The sequence below is a fragment of the Pituophis catenifer genome, unplaced genomic scaffold (genome assembly GCF_029215685.1).
Source record: "Pituophis catenifer annectens isolate HBS135680 unplaced genomic scaffold, rPitCat1.0.hap2 SCAF_12, whole genome shotgun sequence".
NCBI classification, from domain to species: Eukaryota; Metazoa; Chordata; class Lepidosauria; order Squamata; family Colubridae; genus Pituophis; species Pituophis catenifer.
This window is the reverse complement of record NW_027256892.1, coordinates 20,457,136-20,473,881: the sequence shown is the minus strand read 5'-3', so window position 1 is coordinate 20,473,881 and position 16,746 is coordinate 20,457,136.

Sequence of the window (16,746 nt, the reverse complement as noted above, 5' to 3'; positions counted from 1 at the left end):
CAGGTAGTCCTCAACGTATGACCACAATTAAGTCCAAAGTTTCTGTTGCTGAAGAAGAATTGATAGAAAAAAAAATCCTAGAATGTGCCAAGATGGACAAATTAACGATCCCAGCTGAGTTGCCTGATACATCAGAGGCTTTTAAAAGCATTTTTTTTACAACTTCTTCAGCCGAACAGGTTGTAGAAAAAAATGTTTTTAAAAGAAAAAAAAAGCTTCCGACGATCAAGCAACTCAGCTGGGATCGTTAGAGACTTTTAAAAGCATTTTTTTACAAGCTCTTCAGCCGAAAAAATGCTTTTAAAAGTAAAAAAAAAAAGCCTCTGATGATCGTGCGGCTCAGCTGGGATCGTCAGAGGTTGTAGAAAAAATGCTTTTAAAAGCCTCTGACGATCCCAGCTGAGCCACACGATCATCAGAGGCTTTTAAAAGCATTTTTTTACAACCTCTTCAGCTGAAGAGGTTGTAGAAAAAATGTTTTTAAAAGAAAAAAAAGCCTCTGACGATCCCAGCTGAGTTGCCTGACCATCAGAGGCTTTTAAAAGCATTTTTTTTTTACAACCTCTTCGGCCAAAGAGGTTGTAGAAAAAATGTTTTTAAAAGAAAAAAAACCTCTGACGATCAGGCAACTCAGCTGGGATCGTCAGAGGCTTTTAAATGCATTTTTTTTACAACCTTTTCGGCCGAAGAGGTTGTAGAAAAAATGGTTTTAAAAGTTAAAACAAAAAAAAAAAAGTTGGCCATGCCCACCCAGTCACATTATCCCCTCACCCACCAAGCCACGCCCACAGAACCAGTAGTAACAAATTTTACATTCCACCACTGGGGCAGCCATTATAACTTTGGAACCAGAAGTACTTTTCGGGGGGGGAGGCGTGGCCTCTCCTAACTTAGCATGGTTGATAAGTGACCGGTTGCAAGACGAGAACTACCTGTAATTCTTATATTTCTTTTTCTCCTTTTTAGACAAGAGTCTTGCATGAGTGGGTGGCCAGAAAACCTGAAATTATTTATAAATAAATCACAAAATAAATGAAATGACTTCCTGTCTCATCTCATGCACAGTATGCTTTTTCTCTGCAGGTACGAGCAGGGAACTGACTATTTTTAAGCCAAACTCCATCCTGTTAGTTATTTAATTAACGGCTGATTCATCGCGTCTCCTGGGGTCGCAGCATAAGCTTATTGAATGGGACATAATAGATATTTTTGGTGAATGCTGGCATAGTCCAGTGTGCAATCTTTGTCTTTACAAAGTGTCCGTCCCCAGGATGAGCAGCGTGTATTCTTTACTGTCGCTAATCTGCCCATTTTTACTCGGCCCCACCCTTGGTGATTGTCCGACAATACAAACAGGGATTTAGATTTGTATCTTGAATTCTTTATTCCTGCTGCTATCACTGTCTCCGCTTTGTCTCCAATCCTTATTCATGATTTGCTTTTAGGTATTTTCAGACTCTCAAGATTTCTGAGCTTTTTACTTGAATTGCATTCTTCTTCTTTCCTTTCATTTCAGTAATGATGTGAGATTTTATTATGTACATATATATATATATATATATATAAAACGATGCTGAAAGAAAATGTATTGAAAGCCATATTGAGATAGATAGATACATAGATAGAGATACACAGATAGATGATAGAAAATAGATGAGGATAGATAGATAAATAGATAATAGAGATAGATGATAGACAGACAGATAGATAATAAAGAGATAGATAGATGATAGATAGATAGATAGATAGATAGATAGATAGATAGATGATAGATGATAGAAAGATAGATAGATAGATAGATAGATAAATAGATAGATAGATAGATAGATAGATAGATAGATAGATAGATAGATAGATAGATAGATAATAAACTGATAGGTAGAGGTAGGTAGATAGATAGATGATAGCTAGATAGATAGATAATAAACAGATTATAAACAGATAGATAGATAGATGATAGATGATAGATATAGATAGACGATAGATAGATAGATAGATAGATGATAGAAAGATAGAGATAGATAGATAGATGATAGATAGATAGATAGATAGATAGATAGATAGATAGATAGATAGATAATAAACTGATAGGTAGAGGTAGGTAGATAGATAGATGATAGCTAGATAGATAATAAACAGATGATAAACAGATAGATAGATGATAGATGATAGATGATAGATATAGATAGACGATAGATAGATAGATAGATAGATAGATATAGATAGATAGATGATAGATGATAGATGATAGAAAGATATAGATAGATAGATAGATAGATAGATAGATAGATAGATAGATAGATAGATAGATAGATAGATAATAAACTGATAGGTAGAGGTAGGTAGATAGATGATAGATAGATAGACAATAAACAGATGATAAAAGATAGATAGATAGATAGATAGATAGATAGATAGATAGATAGATAGACAGATAGATTGATAGATAGATGATAGATGATAGATGATAGATGATAGATGATAGATAGACAGATAGATAGATAGATAATAGATATAAATAGATGATAGATAGATATAGATAGATGATAGATGATATTGACGATAGCTAGATAGTTAGATAATAAAGATAGCTATGTAGATGATAGATAGATACCTAGATAGATAGATAATAAAGAGATGATAAACAGATAGATAGATACAGTGGTGGGTTGCCACCAGTTCACACCGGTTCTATAGAACCGGCAGTAAAACTGATGGGAGGCTCCACCCACCGACGTCATCAAAATGCTTCTGCGCATGCACAAAAGAGCGTGCATGTGCACGAGCGAAGCAAGCGGGCATGCGCGGCCCCATTGCGAACTGGTAGTAAAGGTAAGTAGAACCCACTCCTGGATAGATAGATAGATAGATAGATAGATAGATAGATAGATAGATAGATAGATAGATAGATTTTTAAGGAAGGATATATTTGACACCAATCCATTTGGGATGACTTGTATCTTGTTAAAATAGCTCATACTTCTACATCCTTTCAAGTGTTTGAAAAGTGGATCTTATCAGAGGTGTGATGTTGCATGAATGTGGATTAGGAAATACAGTAGGTTGTTTGTGCATCATTACACCGCACAGTTTCTGTTTGAAGGTCAGGTTTCTGAATGTGTTTGTGTTAGCTCCTTGCATTCATTAACATTATTGTGCCTATAGAAATCTTTGAGAAAATAAAATCATGCTAACTTTTCGATAAGACCCATCCTAGGGGACTCTAGTGGTCTAAGACAGCGGTCACAAACTGGTGGTCCGTGGACCACTGGTGGTCCACGAGATAAGTTTGGTGGTCCGCAGAAAAATTACTTGCATTTTTAATATTGCACTAAATCAGGGGTCCTCAAACTATGCCCCCTGGATCGGATATGTGCAATGAACATTTGTGTTGCTGCAGAGAGTCTCCCCCTTTGAGGTCTTTTTGTGCGGGTCGGAGGGGGGCAGAAATTCCAACTTGGGGTCTGCTTCGGACTCCTGGTGTGGAGCTTTGGGCGAAGGCTGGAGGGAAGTGCCGCTGGTGGCGAAGAGCCGGAGGACCTCGTTCCAATGGGACTGCATCATGGCCTGGAACTGGCTGACCATCTCAGCCCGCTGAGCCTCCAGGTGCCAGTACCTGGCCTTGCACTCCCACAGGTCTTCCCTCTACTTGGAAAGCCTATGCTCCTAGTCCTCAGCGAGGTGCTTCTGCTGAGCCTCCTTCTCGGTCAGATCCAATTTGAACTGAGCCGGCATTTCTCTTTCTCGTGGTGGCTGCTTAGCTCCAACAACTGCTTCCTGTTGGGGCCCTAAGGAGCCCGAGTGGGGAGGCGAAGAGTGGCTGAGAAGGGACGGGTGAGTAAGAGGCTGGTGAGGTGCCCCTCAACATGAGTGACATCAAGTTGGCCATGCCCACCCAGTCACATGACCACCTAGCCACGCCCACCCAGCCGGTCATTAGGCAGATCATATTAATGGTCCATGGGATTTAAAACTATGAATTTAGTGGTCCCTGAGGTCCAAAAGATTGGTGACCCCTGGTCTAAGAGATCTTGCTGCCTCATCCTGCTATGCCAAGGGAATCCAGGATATTAAAACATCAGATCATGGCTTGGTTCCTATTTTTAGAAAAAATGATATATTCTTCTTCATAAACACAATCGGAGGTTTCGATTTGAAAAAAAAAAAAAAGGATGTAGGATACATTTTTAAAACGTTAGTCCATTCCTGCAGAAGACTTCGAGGGCTTAACTGCTCTCCAGAACTGGAGGTGAATCCCAGCACACCCATTCAGATTTCTGGCACAGGTTCCTGGAAACTCATTTTAACTTTGAGACTGAAAATATAATGGTAGACTCTGAATGAACTCATATGTGCCCAGTGCTTTAATTATAAATGTGTGCTATTTGTATCTGTCACTGTTTTGATGAATGCTTAGATTTTAATAAAACATGTAAGTCAATCCAAGAAACCCACATCCTTTTTACCTCTGCTCCGATTCATCGGCTCCATCCATACCAGAATTGGGATGCTGGTCTTAGGTTCTTTAGATTTATACATTAGGCTAACTCATCTAGTCTCCGTTTGTTGAAGAAGTCTAGAATAGAATAGAATAGAATATTTATTGGGAATGGAATTGAGTGGAATGGAATGGAATAGAGAATAGAATAGAATAGAATAGAATAGAATAGAATAGAATAGAATAGAATAGAATAGAATAGAATAGAATAGAATAGAATAGAATATTTATTTATTGTTTATTTATTGGTTTGATTTATATGCCGCCCTTCTCCGGAGACTCAGGGCGGCTTACAATGCGTTACGCAATAGCCTTCATACTTTTGTATATACCTGCTTAGAAGGGCTTTCGCCCCCCCCCAAAGCGGTGTTCTTTTTTATACAAAGTCAGCTTATTGCCTGCACAAACCGGGTCCTCATTTTACCTACCTTGAAAGGATGGAAGGCTGAGTCAACCTTGAGCCTGGTGAGATTCGAACTTGCAGTAATTGCAGGCAGCTGGTGTTACTTAACAGTGCTTTAGTCTGCTGCACCACCAAGGCTAGAAGAATAGAATAGAATAGAATAGAATAGAATAGAATAGAATAGAATAGAATAGAATAGAATAGAATAGAATAGAATAGGAGAACAGAGTTGGAAGGGACCTTGGAGGTCTTCCAGTCCAACCCCCTGCTTATGCAGGAAACCCTACACCACTTCAGATGTTATCCAATATCTTCTTAAAAACTTCCAGTGTTGGAACATTCACAACTTCTGGAGGCAAGTTGTTCCACTGATTAATTGTTCTCACTGTCAGGAAATTTCTCCTTAGTTCTAAGTTGCTTCTCTCTTTGATTAGTTTCCATCAGTTGCTTCTTGTCCTGCCCTCAGGTGCTTTGGAGAATAGCTTGACTCCCTCTTCTTTGTGGCAGCCCCTGAGATATTGGAACACTGCTATCTTGTCTCCCCTAGTCCTTCTCTTCATTAAACTAGACATACCCAGTTCCAGAAAACGTTCTTTTATCCTCCAGTCCCCTAATCCTCTTTGTTGCTCTTCTCCGCACTCTTTCTAGAGTCTCCGCATCTTTTTTACGTCGTGGCGACCAAAACAGGATGCATTATTCCAAGTGTGGCCTTACCAAGGCCTTATAAAATGGTATTAACACTTCACGTGATCTTGATTCTATCCTTCTGTTTATGCAGCCTAGAACTGTGTTGGATTCCCCCGCCCCCACTAGTTTCACATATCATCTGAAGCTGGAGCCAGACAAATGGAGGTTATAGAATTCATGTAGCCTTGCTACTTTTTAGAGTGAGAAGACAACTCAGAGATGACATGTGGCCCTTGGCTTCAAAAGAAATGAGCTTAACCATGCTCGTGGTTTATTTATATGGGTGTATAAATCACAATGTCAGGATTCCCACAGCAGTCTAGGTCAAAGCCAAATATGGCTTAGGGTGGACATGTTTGCAAAGCCAGGGCGTCTGCAGAATATCTCAGTCAGTCTTGATAAGTGGTGTGCACCAGGGGAGGTATTCAGCAGGTTCTGACCAGTTCTGGAGAACTGGTAGCGGAAATTTTGAGTAGTTCGGAGAACCGATAAATACCACCTCTGACTGGCCCCTCCCCCATCTATTCTCTGCCTGTGGAGTCCCAGCTGATTGGGAAGAAATGGGGATTTTGCAGTAACCTTCCCCTAGAGTGGGGAGGGAATGGAGATTTTACAGTATCCTTTTCCTCGAATGGGATGGGAATGGAGATTTTACAGTATCCTTCCCCTGCCATGCCCACCAAGCTATGCCCACAGAACCAGTAGTAAAACATTTTGAATCCCACCACTGGTGTGCATGGAACAATGATCCTTAGAAGCCTGAAATGCAATTGGTAATAATCTGAGATTTGCTAATTATCTCGAGATTTGAAGATTATCCTCACTTCTGAAAGTGAGGCTGAAATCCATTGTCATTCGGAGGACATCTGATTGGAGAAATCCTCATTAACACATCACATGGATTGACTGCCTCTTGGAAAGAGAAATAGAAACTCTATTTAAGTTCTTCACCTTGTGTATTCACAGCTAACTTCATTTGATGATTGACTGGGAAAGTAATCAAAATCATACAGCAGTGCTCCCCAAACAATTTGAATGAAGGTGGGTGACATGCTTGGAATTACTTATCTACAGTCAATAACGCATTCAGTTTTGAGTTTCTGGTCAATTTTTTCCCTTTCTGGTTCTTTGGCTCTAAAGATCTGTAGTGCTTAAGAAAACAGGGGAAAAGGAAGTCCAGAGGACCAAAAAATTACAAAGGACACTAGGGTATAATTACATAAAGATTTTTTTTCCCCAATGCAAGGGTGAAATCTATCAGGTTCTGACAGGTTCTGGAGAACCGGTAGCGGAAATTTTGAATAGTTCAGAGAACCGGTAGCGGAAATTTTGAGTAGTTCAGAGAACTGGCAAATACCACCTCTGGCTGGCCCCAGAGTGGGGTGGGAATGGAGTTTTTGCAATATCCTTCCCCCAGGAGTGGGGAGAGAATGGAGATTTTGTCCCCCAAGCCACACCATGCCTCCCAAGCCACACCCACCAAGCCACACCCACAGAACCGGTAGTAAAAAAAAATTGGATTTCACCACTGCCCCAATGGATATGATTGATGCATGCTTAAAAAGAAGAAATGACCTAAATTGTCTCAAACAATTGTGTCAAACAATTTAGGACCCTTGACCAGGTATTTGACCTGTAGGCAATCCATAGAGTCTTATTTCCTCAGCTGCATAGTCTTGGATCCCCAAAGCAGCATTGGTAGTTCTGATTTAACACTAGCAATAGCACTTAGATTTATATACTACTCTATAGTGCTTTACAGTTCTTTCTGGGTGGTTTAGAGAATTAGCATATTTGCCCCCCAACAATCTGGATCCTCATTTTACCGATCTTGGAAAGATGAAAGATTGAGTCAACCTTGAGCCGGTCAGTATCGAACTGCTGGCAGTCAGTAGAATTACCCTGCCATACTGCATTTGAACACTGCGCCACCACGATTTGACAGTCTTCCTTCCAGATTTTTTAAAAATTCTTCCACACCTATTTGTTCTTGTGATTCATTTTGTTTCCATTTCCAGCAACCAACAATATGGTAGATGTGGAAATGTGGAAAATATCATGGCTTGAGGAGGAACTAATGCATATTTTGCAGGAAGGACTTCAGAAAGTGATTTAAGTTTCTCTCAATAGCGTTGAGTTTGCACAATATGATGGATGGGACCAAAATAGGGTTGGGCATCCTAAATTGTTTAGAGATGTATTAAATTTGTACCTTGCTTTTTCATTCAAGGTGACGCGCATAATATTTTCCCTTCCAACATTTCCCTGCATTGACAAGCTGGTGAGATGAATTGAATAGAGAAACAATGATTAGCATGAAGTCACCTTATAATTTAAGGTGGACTTGAACTGGGTCTATTAACCACTATACCACACTGGCTCTTACACATTGCCTGTTCTCTGAATGTGTTGTGGCTGGGTTTTGGGTTTAACATCTCGTGTGAATCCTCCAATGTGTAGAGGTATATATCTGTAGCAATCTTACCTATCAGCTGAACATGGATTGCTAAAACATTTACCTGCAATAAATCTGGAAAGGGAAGGGAAACTATACAAGTTGAGATGCTAGAAGTTAATAGTTTTTGATGATTGGGGAATGAAGTAGAGGTGAAGTGTTGCTTTCTCATTCAACTTCCATTTTTAGGAATAAATGACATGGCTAAGCCATCCATAACCTTTCAAATTCCACCAGAAGTGATGCAAAGATAATACATCATCATGGCATCATGGTGAAAATTTCTATGCTGCAGAAGTTGGGTTTCTAGGAATTATTTCCTTCTCCTTCACTTTCTCCTTCATTTTCTCCTTCTCCTTCTCCTTCGCTTTCTCCTTCTCTTTCTCACTCTCCTTCTCCTTCACTTTCTCCTTCGCTTTCTCCTCCTTCTCCTTTTCTTTCTCCTTCTCCTCCTCCTCTTCCTCCTCCTCCTTCTTCTTCTTTTCCTCCTCCTCCTCCTTCTCCTCCTTCTCCTTCTCCTTCGCTTTCTTCTCCTTCTCCTTCTTCTTTGCTTTCTCCTTCGCTTTCTCCTTCACTTTCTCCTCCTCCTCCTCCTCCTTTTTCTCCTCCTCCTCCTCCTCCTCCTCCTCCTCCTCCTCCTCCTTCTCCTTCGCTTTCTCCTTCTCTTTCTCCTTCTCCTCCTCCCCATTGGTGCTTCTTGGAGCATTATAAATCTGCCCAGCTCCCTTTCTGCTTCACGGCACCCATCCTGTATGCTAAATTTTGCTGATATGCATGTTCTAAGAAGACACCGATCAAATTGCCTATATTAACAGGTCCTCCTAAAAGTTAGCACTAGTGTCACTAATGAGAGGAAAGGGAGGCTGGGAAGAAAGAGATGACTTATGCCTTATGGATTCCGTTGATAGCCTGGGTTCTAATTGTACATTAATGAATTTTCTCCTAAAAGGTGGATTTATTGGCATGCCGATAGAGAAGAAGCTCTTCGTTTGCTGCTAATTTTTTTTAAGGATTTGTCTTTGCTTTACCCAGCTTTGCCAAGATACAGTTTTGTTAATGCCAACTGATCCACAAAAGAGGAGGGCTTCCTGAATAAAGGAGGTTTTATAGGATGAGATTTGCATATGTCTAGGATGGTTAAGTAAAGCTAAGAAGGGTGGGGCTTACATTAAAGAAGACAGAAACGTGAATTTTATTTTTTTGCTTCTGTGCCTTGCAAGTTCTGAGAAGGGCAGAAGAAAAGCCCATCACATCTTTTTAGGTCCAGGTGAAATTTCGAGTTGATTGAAGAGCTTCTTATCTGGAAAATGTCAAAGAATGTCTTAGGAAGAAAGAAATAAACAAGGAGGAACAAATCAGCTTTGATCTGATACAAACCGCCGATTCAATTTGGATCATTAATCCACTTAAATCAGTCCAGATTGATCTGGAAAATCGAGTGACTTGATTTTCCCAACCTGACATATAGAAGGGAAGGGGCTTTTTGCATACCCCTACATATGCTGGGGACAAATGCTAGGGGATGCGGTGGCTCAGTGGCTAAGACGCTGAGCTTGTCGATCGAAAGGTCGGCAGTTCAGCAGTTCGAATCCCTAGTGCCGCATAATGGGGTGAGCTCCCGTTCCTTGTCCCAGCTTCTGCCAACCTAGCAGTTCGAAAGCACGTAAAAAATGCAAGTAGAAAAATAGGGATCACCTTTGGTGGGAAGGTAACAGCGTTCTGTGCGCCTTTGGCGTTGAGTCATGCCGGCCACATGAGCACGGAGACGTCTTCGGACAGCACTGGCTCTTCGGCTTTGAAACGGAGATGAGCACCGCCCCCTAGAGTCGGAAACGACTAGCACATGTGTGCGAGGGGAACCTTTACCTTTACAAATGCTAGATCTGGCCAGAGTCAGTCCCTCCATCCCATTCATATCAGAGGTACCATTTAAGGCACTTCTGGGTGGAAAGGATTAGCTGGTGACATCACCGTTGTCTGATGGATGCCCTTGGGGGCTCCTTTCCTTCCCCTGTCAAGGAGCTGGAGTGAATGACGGGAGCACACCCTGCCATGCAGCAGCACACAGGTCTCGAACACTAATCTCCAGCCCAGCGTCCTAACTAAATGGGCCACCATGCTCCAAAACAGATTCACTAGTTGTGGTATTTGCAAATTCAGTCTCTGCCAATCCGGAAGTCCAAGCAGTTGAGTTATTAGATGAGAAGCCAAAAAAAACAAACAAACCCCAGACCATCTAAATAAACTTTCTCTGAAATCCTACGTTCTCTGTAGCCCTCAAAGTGAAGCTGAGGGGACGATGATGCCAGTTCTCAGTGCATGGATGAATTCCAGATGTAGTGAACAAGAGATTACATTTACGGATCAATAGGAAGCATTTTGGAATAATTTAGGTATCCACAAAAGGTATGAAATCCATTGGCACAAGCAGCAGCTTTAAAATTGAAACATGACTCAATAGAAGTCAACTGGAGCCAAGCAGAAACCAATAGAAGCTATCCAGTTCAGATGGATTTATTCCTTGGGGGTAAAAGTGAACATGTTTTTGTTCCCAGTTGCCACTGGCAAAGAGAGGGCTTCAGAACACACATTTTGCGCGTGACAATTGCCAAATTGAGTCCCCAGCGTCTGCCATTCAGACGGCAGGAGGGCGAAACGATGCTTCTGAATTCTGGAGCGATTCAAGATATTCCTTGAATGACAACTTCACCCCCAACATGTTGCAAAGCTTCTGGGCAAGCTTACACTCTCCCATTTCTGCAAGGTGTCACCAAGCTGGCAGCTATAAAACACAGGGAGGAGAGAAAAGTTCACACAACCATCAGGGCCAGTGGGTGGGTGTGATGATGTGTGTGCGTATGTGTGATAAGTGCCACTTCCTTTAGACAGGATGCCAGTTCCAAAGCTGTCAGCTCGAGTGTCTCACTGCGTCTTCGCAGCAGCATCTGCTTTGGAAACGAAACCCATGTTTTACATCTCCTTGGAGGCAACCCAGACTATTGGTAAACTTGCCTGGGGCAACTCTGGTGTGTGTGTGTGTGTGTGTGTGTGTGTGTGTGAGGGGGGGAGTCACATCATTCCTCCTTTTTCAGCCTTTTAACCATTTTTGCTGCTTCTGAGCCTGAGAAGAACTTAGGTGTGTTTGGGGGAAAAGATGATGGCTTTTAAGCTTCTGACCAACCAGAGGTGGGTTTCAGCAGGTTCTGACCAGTTCTGGAGAACCGGTAGCGGAAATGTTGAGTAGTTTGGAGAACCGGCAAATACCACCTCTGGCTGGCCCCAGAGTGGGGTGGGAATGGATATTTTGCAGTATCCTTCCTCTGCCATGCCCACCAAACCACGCCCACCAAGCCACACCATGCCCACCAAGCCACGCCCATAGAACCAGTAGTAAAAAAAATTAATTTCACCACTGACCTTGGCCTCTTTTCTCTGTGCATTTGACAGATCTTTGAGGACTTGTAGGAAACCTATGATTTCTCCACTTTAATTATTTAAATTTAACCAACAGTTTCAGCTCACTAGTATGTCTACTTATCAATCACTTACATCAAGGATGCCCAACCTTGGTAACTTCCATAATTGCTGGCTGGGAAATTCTGAGAGTTGAAGTCCACAAGTCTTAATAGTTGCCAAACACCCCTGAATTAATGCAACCAAACCAAACACAAGGTTGGAGCTGAAATTCCTTCAGTCTGATTCTTGGCAAACAACTCTGATCAAGGTGGGCTCCTCCGATTGCAAATCAATTTGACTGATGGATGAGAGAAGAATGAGCAATGCATACTCCTGGTTCCAGCCTTTTATATCTCCACTGGAAGGCAAAAATCACAAAACTGCATCACTTTTTTTGGCCATATCATGCAGGGGAATTTGCTGGAGAAAGTAATTATGTTTAGAAGAGTTAGTGATAAAAGGAAAGCAGGCCACCGAAGACCATGAGGGCTGGATACCATCAAAGCTGACACTAGCCAGAGCATAGAACTCAAAGAAGTAGAACAAGATCAGAAGATGTGAAAAGTCCTCGCCCACAGAATCGGCAGAAGTTGGGCTCAACTAAATGGACATCATCATCATCATCTTCATCATCATCATCATCATCATCATCATCATCATCATCATCATCATGTGCAGGCTCCAACGAATGCCCTAATTAACTCATGAGCCTCGAGCCAAGTTTCAAATGAAATTCAGTTATTTATTAGGAGCAACATGTCGGCAGCTTCCCAAGTATAGTCAATTCTGCCGCACACAACTATGACCCTGTTTTCCCCCCTCCTCTCAGGCTGTGTCATAAATCACATTCTCCAATGAGGCATTTTTGCGGGCTGTAGAAACCACGCCTCACAAACTGGCTCTGGTAATCTGAGATCCAACCTTGGAGGAAGGCATGCGTGGAATGTGCTTGTGAACATGGCTGCTGAACTGCTCCGACAGATCTCCCCTCCTTTCTGCCCATGACAACTCAAGAGCAGACTAGAAATGCTTTGCGAGTTGACACATCATCATCATCATCATATCTCCACCTTCTTCGGTGTTTTTAAAAAATGTCAGTCCTTCCCTTTATCTTGCATTGCAGCTGCAAAGCTATGAAACCCAAACCTTGAGGTAGCCCACAGCTGCCATCTGGATTTCTTTGACTTGCTCCATGCATTTGTCCCTTCCAAGCACCCACAACCCTGAACAGCCTGAGGAGGTCTGAGCAACAATCTTTTGCAGGAAATAAGAGACGAGTAGCTTTAGCAAAGCCATATCTATTAAGAGTCAAGGCAGATCTCCAGGGTGTCTGCTAGGATTTAATATCTTTCAGGAACAGAAGCCTCTCTGGTTATTGGTGTCTTTGTTCCTTCAACCTGCCTCTTCCTTCTGTATATTGGAATTGTTCCTGACTCCTCTGAATCTTCCACTTAGTTGCAAGTCTGTACATTCAGCCTTCAGCCTCTGCTATTTCCCCCCCGCAATTTTTCTCGTCTTCCTCCTCTCTCTCTCTTTTCTCCCTCTCTCTAGTCTAGAGGGAGAGCTGCGGATGGTTGGTTTGGTTTCATCGCCCAGCTGAGCAAGATTAATGAAACTCTCAAGTGAGCTGAGTATTGGACAACTTTCAGTTGACTCTGGGGTTGGCATTTTCTTTCTAAGGTCAACTTTGCCAAACCTGGATGTCTCTCTTCTTGGCCTTGTCTAACCTCGGGAAAGCTTGTCTTTCACGAGAGTCCTGAACAGGAGGCGAGATTGTTTTTTTAGTCTTTCATTTTCAACTAAGCATAGAAAACCTTCTGTGATCCTGTTACACGAAGGGTGCCTCTATGTCAGTGGACTCAAAGAATGTGTGATGTAGATTCCCCCTGTGTGTGGCACTCACACACTTGCTAGCTCATAGGTTTTGTTTGTGCTCACATTAATGTCCAACTAGAATACAAGCCTGTCCCCTGGGACAATTGAAGGTTGAATGTTACATAGATGGCCATGGAAAGGAGGCAAAGAAACAACTGGTTTTATGTCCTACAGTTGACTTCCCCCAAGACAGTTCAACCTGCTGCTGGAGGTTTTCCTACAATACCATATCTCTAGAGATGATGAACCAAAGCTTAACTTAAAGCTTATAGAGCCCTGGTGGTGCAGTGGTTAGAATGCAGTATTGCAGACAAACTCTGCCCACAGACTGGAGTTCGATCCTGACAGAGCTCAAGGTTGACTCAGCCTTCCATCCTTCCGAGGTCGGTAAAATGAGGACCCAGATTGTTTGGGGCAATAGAGTAGTGGTCAAAATTGTGGAAACCTTGTATTTTCTAAAACTAGCTAATAACACCACTTTTTGGGGGGACTGGTACCATAAAATTATATATCAATGGAAAGATAATTTAATCAAGAATGTAATGCAATAACTTTTATGAAGGACTTGCTATTAGAATAGCAGTTACAGTATAAAGAAGAAGAGTGAAACAGGTAGAAAAAAATGAGATATACAAAAATTATTACCATAGAAAAAATGAGATATACAAAAATGATCACCCTGTCAGTTAATACTTAGTTGGGTAACCTTTAGCATGAATGATGGCCTTATAACATCTTCCCATGGAGTGAACCAAGTCTTTTAGTTCTGCAGCTGTTATCATGTGAAACCAAGATTGATCTTGAAAGTCCCCCAAAAAATGGTGTTATTAGCCATCAAACCTCAAAAATGCACTTTCCCAAAAAGGTTTCCACAATTTTGGCCCCTACTGTATGCTGATATTTGTAAACCACACAGAGAATGCTGTAAAGCACAATGGGGGTATTATATAAGTATTATTGCTATTGCTATTAACAGAGCAATATTGTTTCTTACCACAAGTTGGACACTTGCTGGACACTTTCAGTATGTTGTCTTGGGTTGACTAAGTATCTCCACCATACTGGATCCTGGGGAAAACTGGTGACTTCTTATAAGTCCTGAGATCACATAATTTATATTGAGGTTGAAGAGAAAAGGCATCTCTCCATCCCTTATGATCATTTATATGAAACAAAAATAAAACCACTTTTCAAGCTTTGGATGCATGAGAGCTAAAGCTGAGTTTCCACTGAAGCAATTCTGCTTGTTCATTTGCAGAAGAGGAGAACGATTTAGCCAGAGTTTGGTTCTTTATTTGCTTAAACATAGCAGACAGAATCTTGCCAGACTAAACCCCTATAACACCCAACCTATGGATATAACCTATGACCATGATGGCGAACCTATGGCACGCATGCCACATATTGCGTGTCCACAGAGCCATATCTGTGGACATGCAACCATTGCCCTAGCTCAGCTCCAGCGCACATGTGCGTGCCAGCCAGCTGATTTTTGGGCCTTCCGGACTCACCAGAAGTCAGGAAACGGGCTGTTTCCAGCCTCAGAGGGTCTCCGGGAGTGGGGAAGGCTGTTTTTGCCCTACCCAGGCTCCTAGAAAGCCTCTGGAGCCTGGGGAGAGTGAAAAATGGGACTTCCGGGCACACCAGAACTCGGGAATTGGGCTGTTTCTGGCCTCCAGAGAGCTTCCGGGAGGGTGGGGAAGGCAGTTTTTGCCCTCCCCAGGCTCCAAGAAAACCTCTGGAAGGCGGGGAACATGGGGGGAGGTTGTGCACGTATGCATGGGGGGTGGGGCATTGAATTATGGGTATGGGCACATGCATGTATGACCTCCCCGCACTCCCCCTGCTTTTGGCACATGACAGCAAAAAGATTAGCTATCACTGACCTAGGAAATTCTAGGGAGTGTCTGTCTAGCTGTTATGAAAACAGTGACAACAACTCTCATGGAGTGCTTACCTTTTAACGAATTCTCATTAACACCCCAATTACAGGAGACAATCACTCATCTAAACTGTCAGATGCCAACCTAGCAAAGATGCCAACCCAGCAAAGGCAGGGAGGGACCAGAGGTTATGAAAATGATGGAAACACCTCCAGAGAAGCGCTCATTTTTGAAGGAACGTTCATTAGCACAACAAGCACACTTTTCAAGAGCAAGAGTTCGTAGATCTTTTAATTTCAGTTCCTGAACCAGCAAAGAATGGCAAAAAAAATCAGCCCAGAACATATCAAATAACAAGAAAAAAAATAAAGAATCTGGCTATCTTTATTCTGATCTTCCAGGACCTATCTAGGACTTCAACTATGTTTCGGCATCTGTATCAGAAGGTTAATCCTGCATCACCCATCATGATTGTTGACACAATAAGCAGACTGGGGCTTAGCGTGGAAAACTAACCCTTCCCCATGATGCCATGATTTTGCTAGCGTGCTCTTCCTAGATTTAAATCTGTTATGCGAACAGGGTCAGTAATAGATCTTCGTTTATGTGAATACAGTATTAAATCTTATAACACTCCAGACACATGGCACCACACATTCAATATAGCCGACAAACAAGAGTTTAAAAACATGAATTCACTTTAGCTAGCAGGGATAACGATTGTGCTGAGCTTGGGCAATTTTTGAGAAACTGTTGGTGCTGAGGAAAGATATGCAAAATTCAAAATTCTTCTGCCACCAATAGCCTCCCACCGACCAGTCCGCTCCCACAGAGAGGGTCTCCTCAGGGTGCCATCGGCCAAGTTATGTCGGCTGGCGACACCCAGGGGGAGGGCCTTCTCTGTGGGAGCCCCAGCCCTGTGGAATGAACTGCCCCCTGAAATGCGTAAGATCTCCGACCTCCGGGTGTTTCGCTGCGCACTGAAGACCCTGTTGTTCCGCCAGGCCGGGCTATCAACATAATAATTTTAAATTGGGGTATTTTAAATTTTTGGGGTTTTAAACCGGCCAAATCTATTTAATTATTTTAATTTTTAATTATTGTTGTATCTTGTGTTTTTAAATTGGCTGTATACCGCCCTGAGTCCTTCGGGAGAAGGGCGGTATAGAAATAAAATAATAATAATAATAATAATAATAATAATAATAATAATAATAATAATAATAATAATAATAATAATATTTGACCAAGCTGTCTCTTCCTGAACAGCTTCCTCATACCTACTTGGTTTCTACTTACCTTCCCCAGGTTCCTAGGATGAAGACTCCTAAAAAAAGGCACTGTATAATCTTCAGGAGTTGTGCAGATGCATCATAAGGTACCAAATTTCCAGCTGAGGATGTCACCTAGTTGGGTTGTAAAACATCTGCAAGCAAATGACATCTTCAAAAGAGCCGAGGTGGCGCAGTGGTTAGAGTGCTGTACTGCT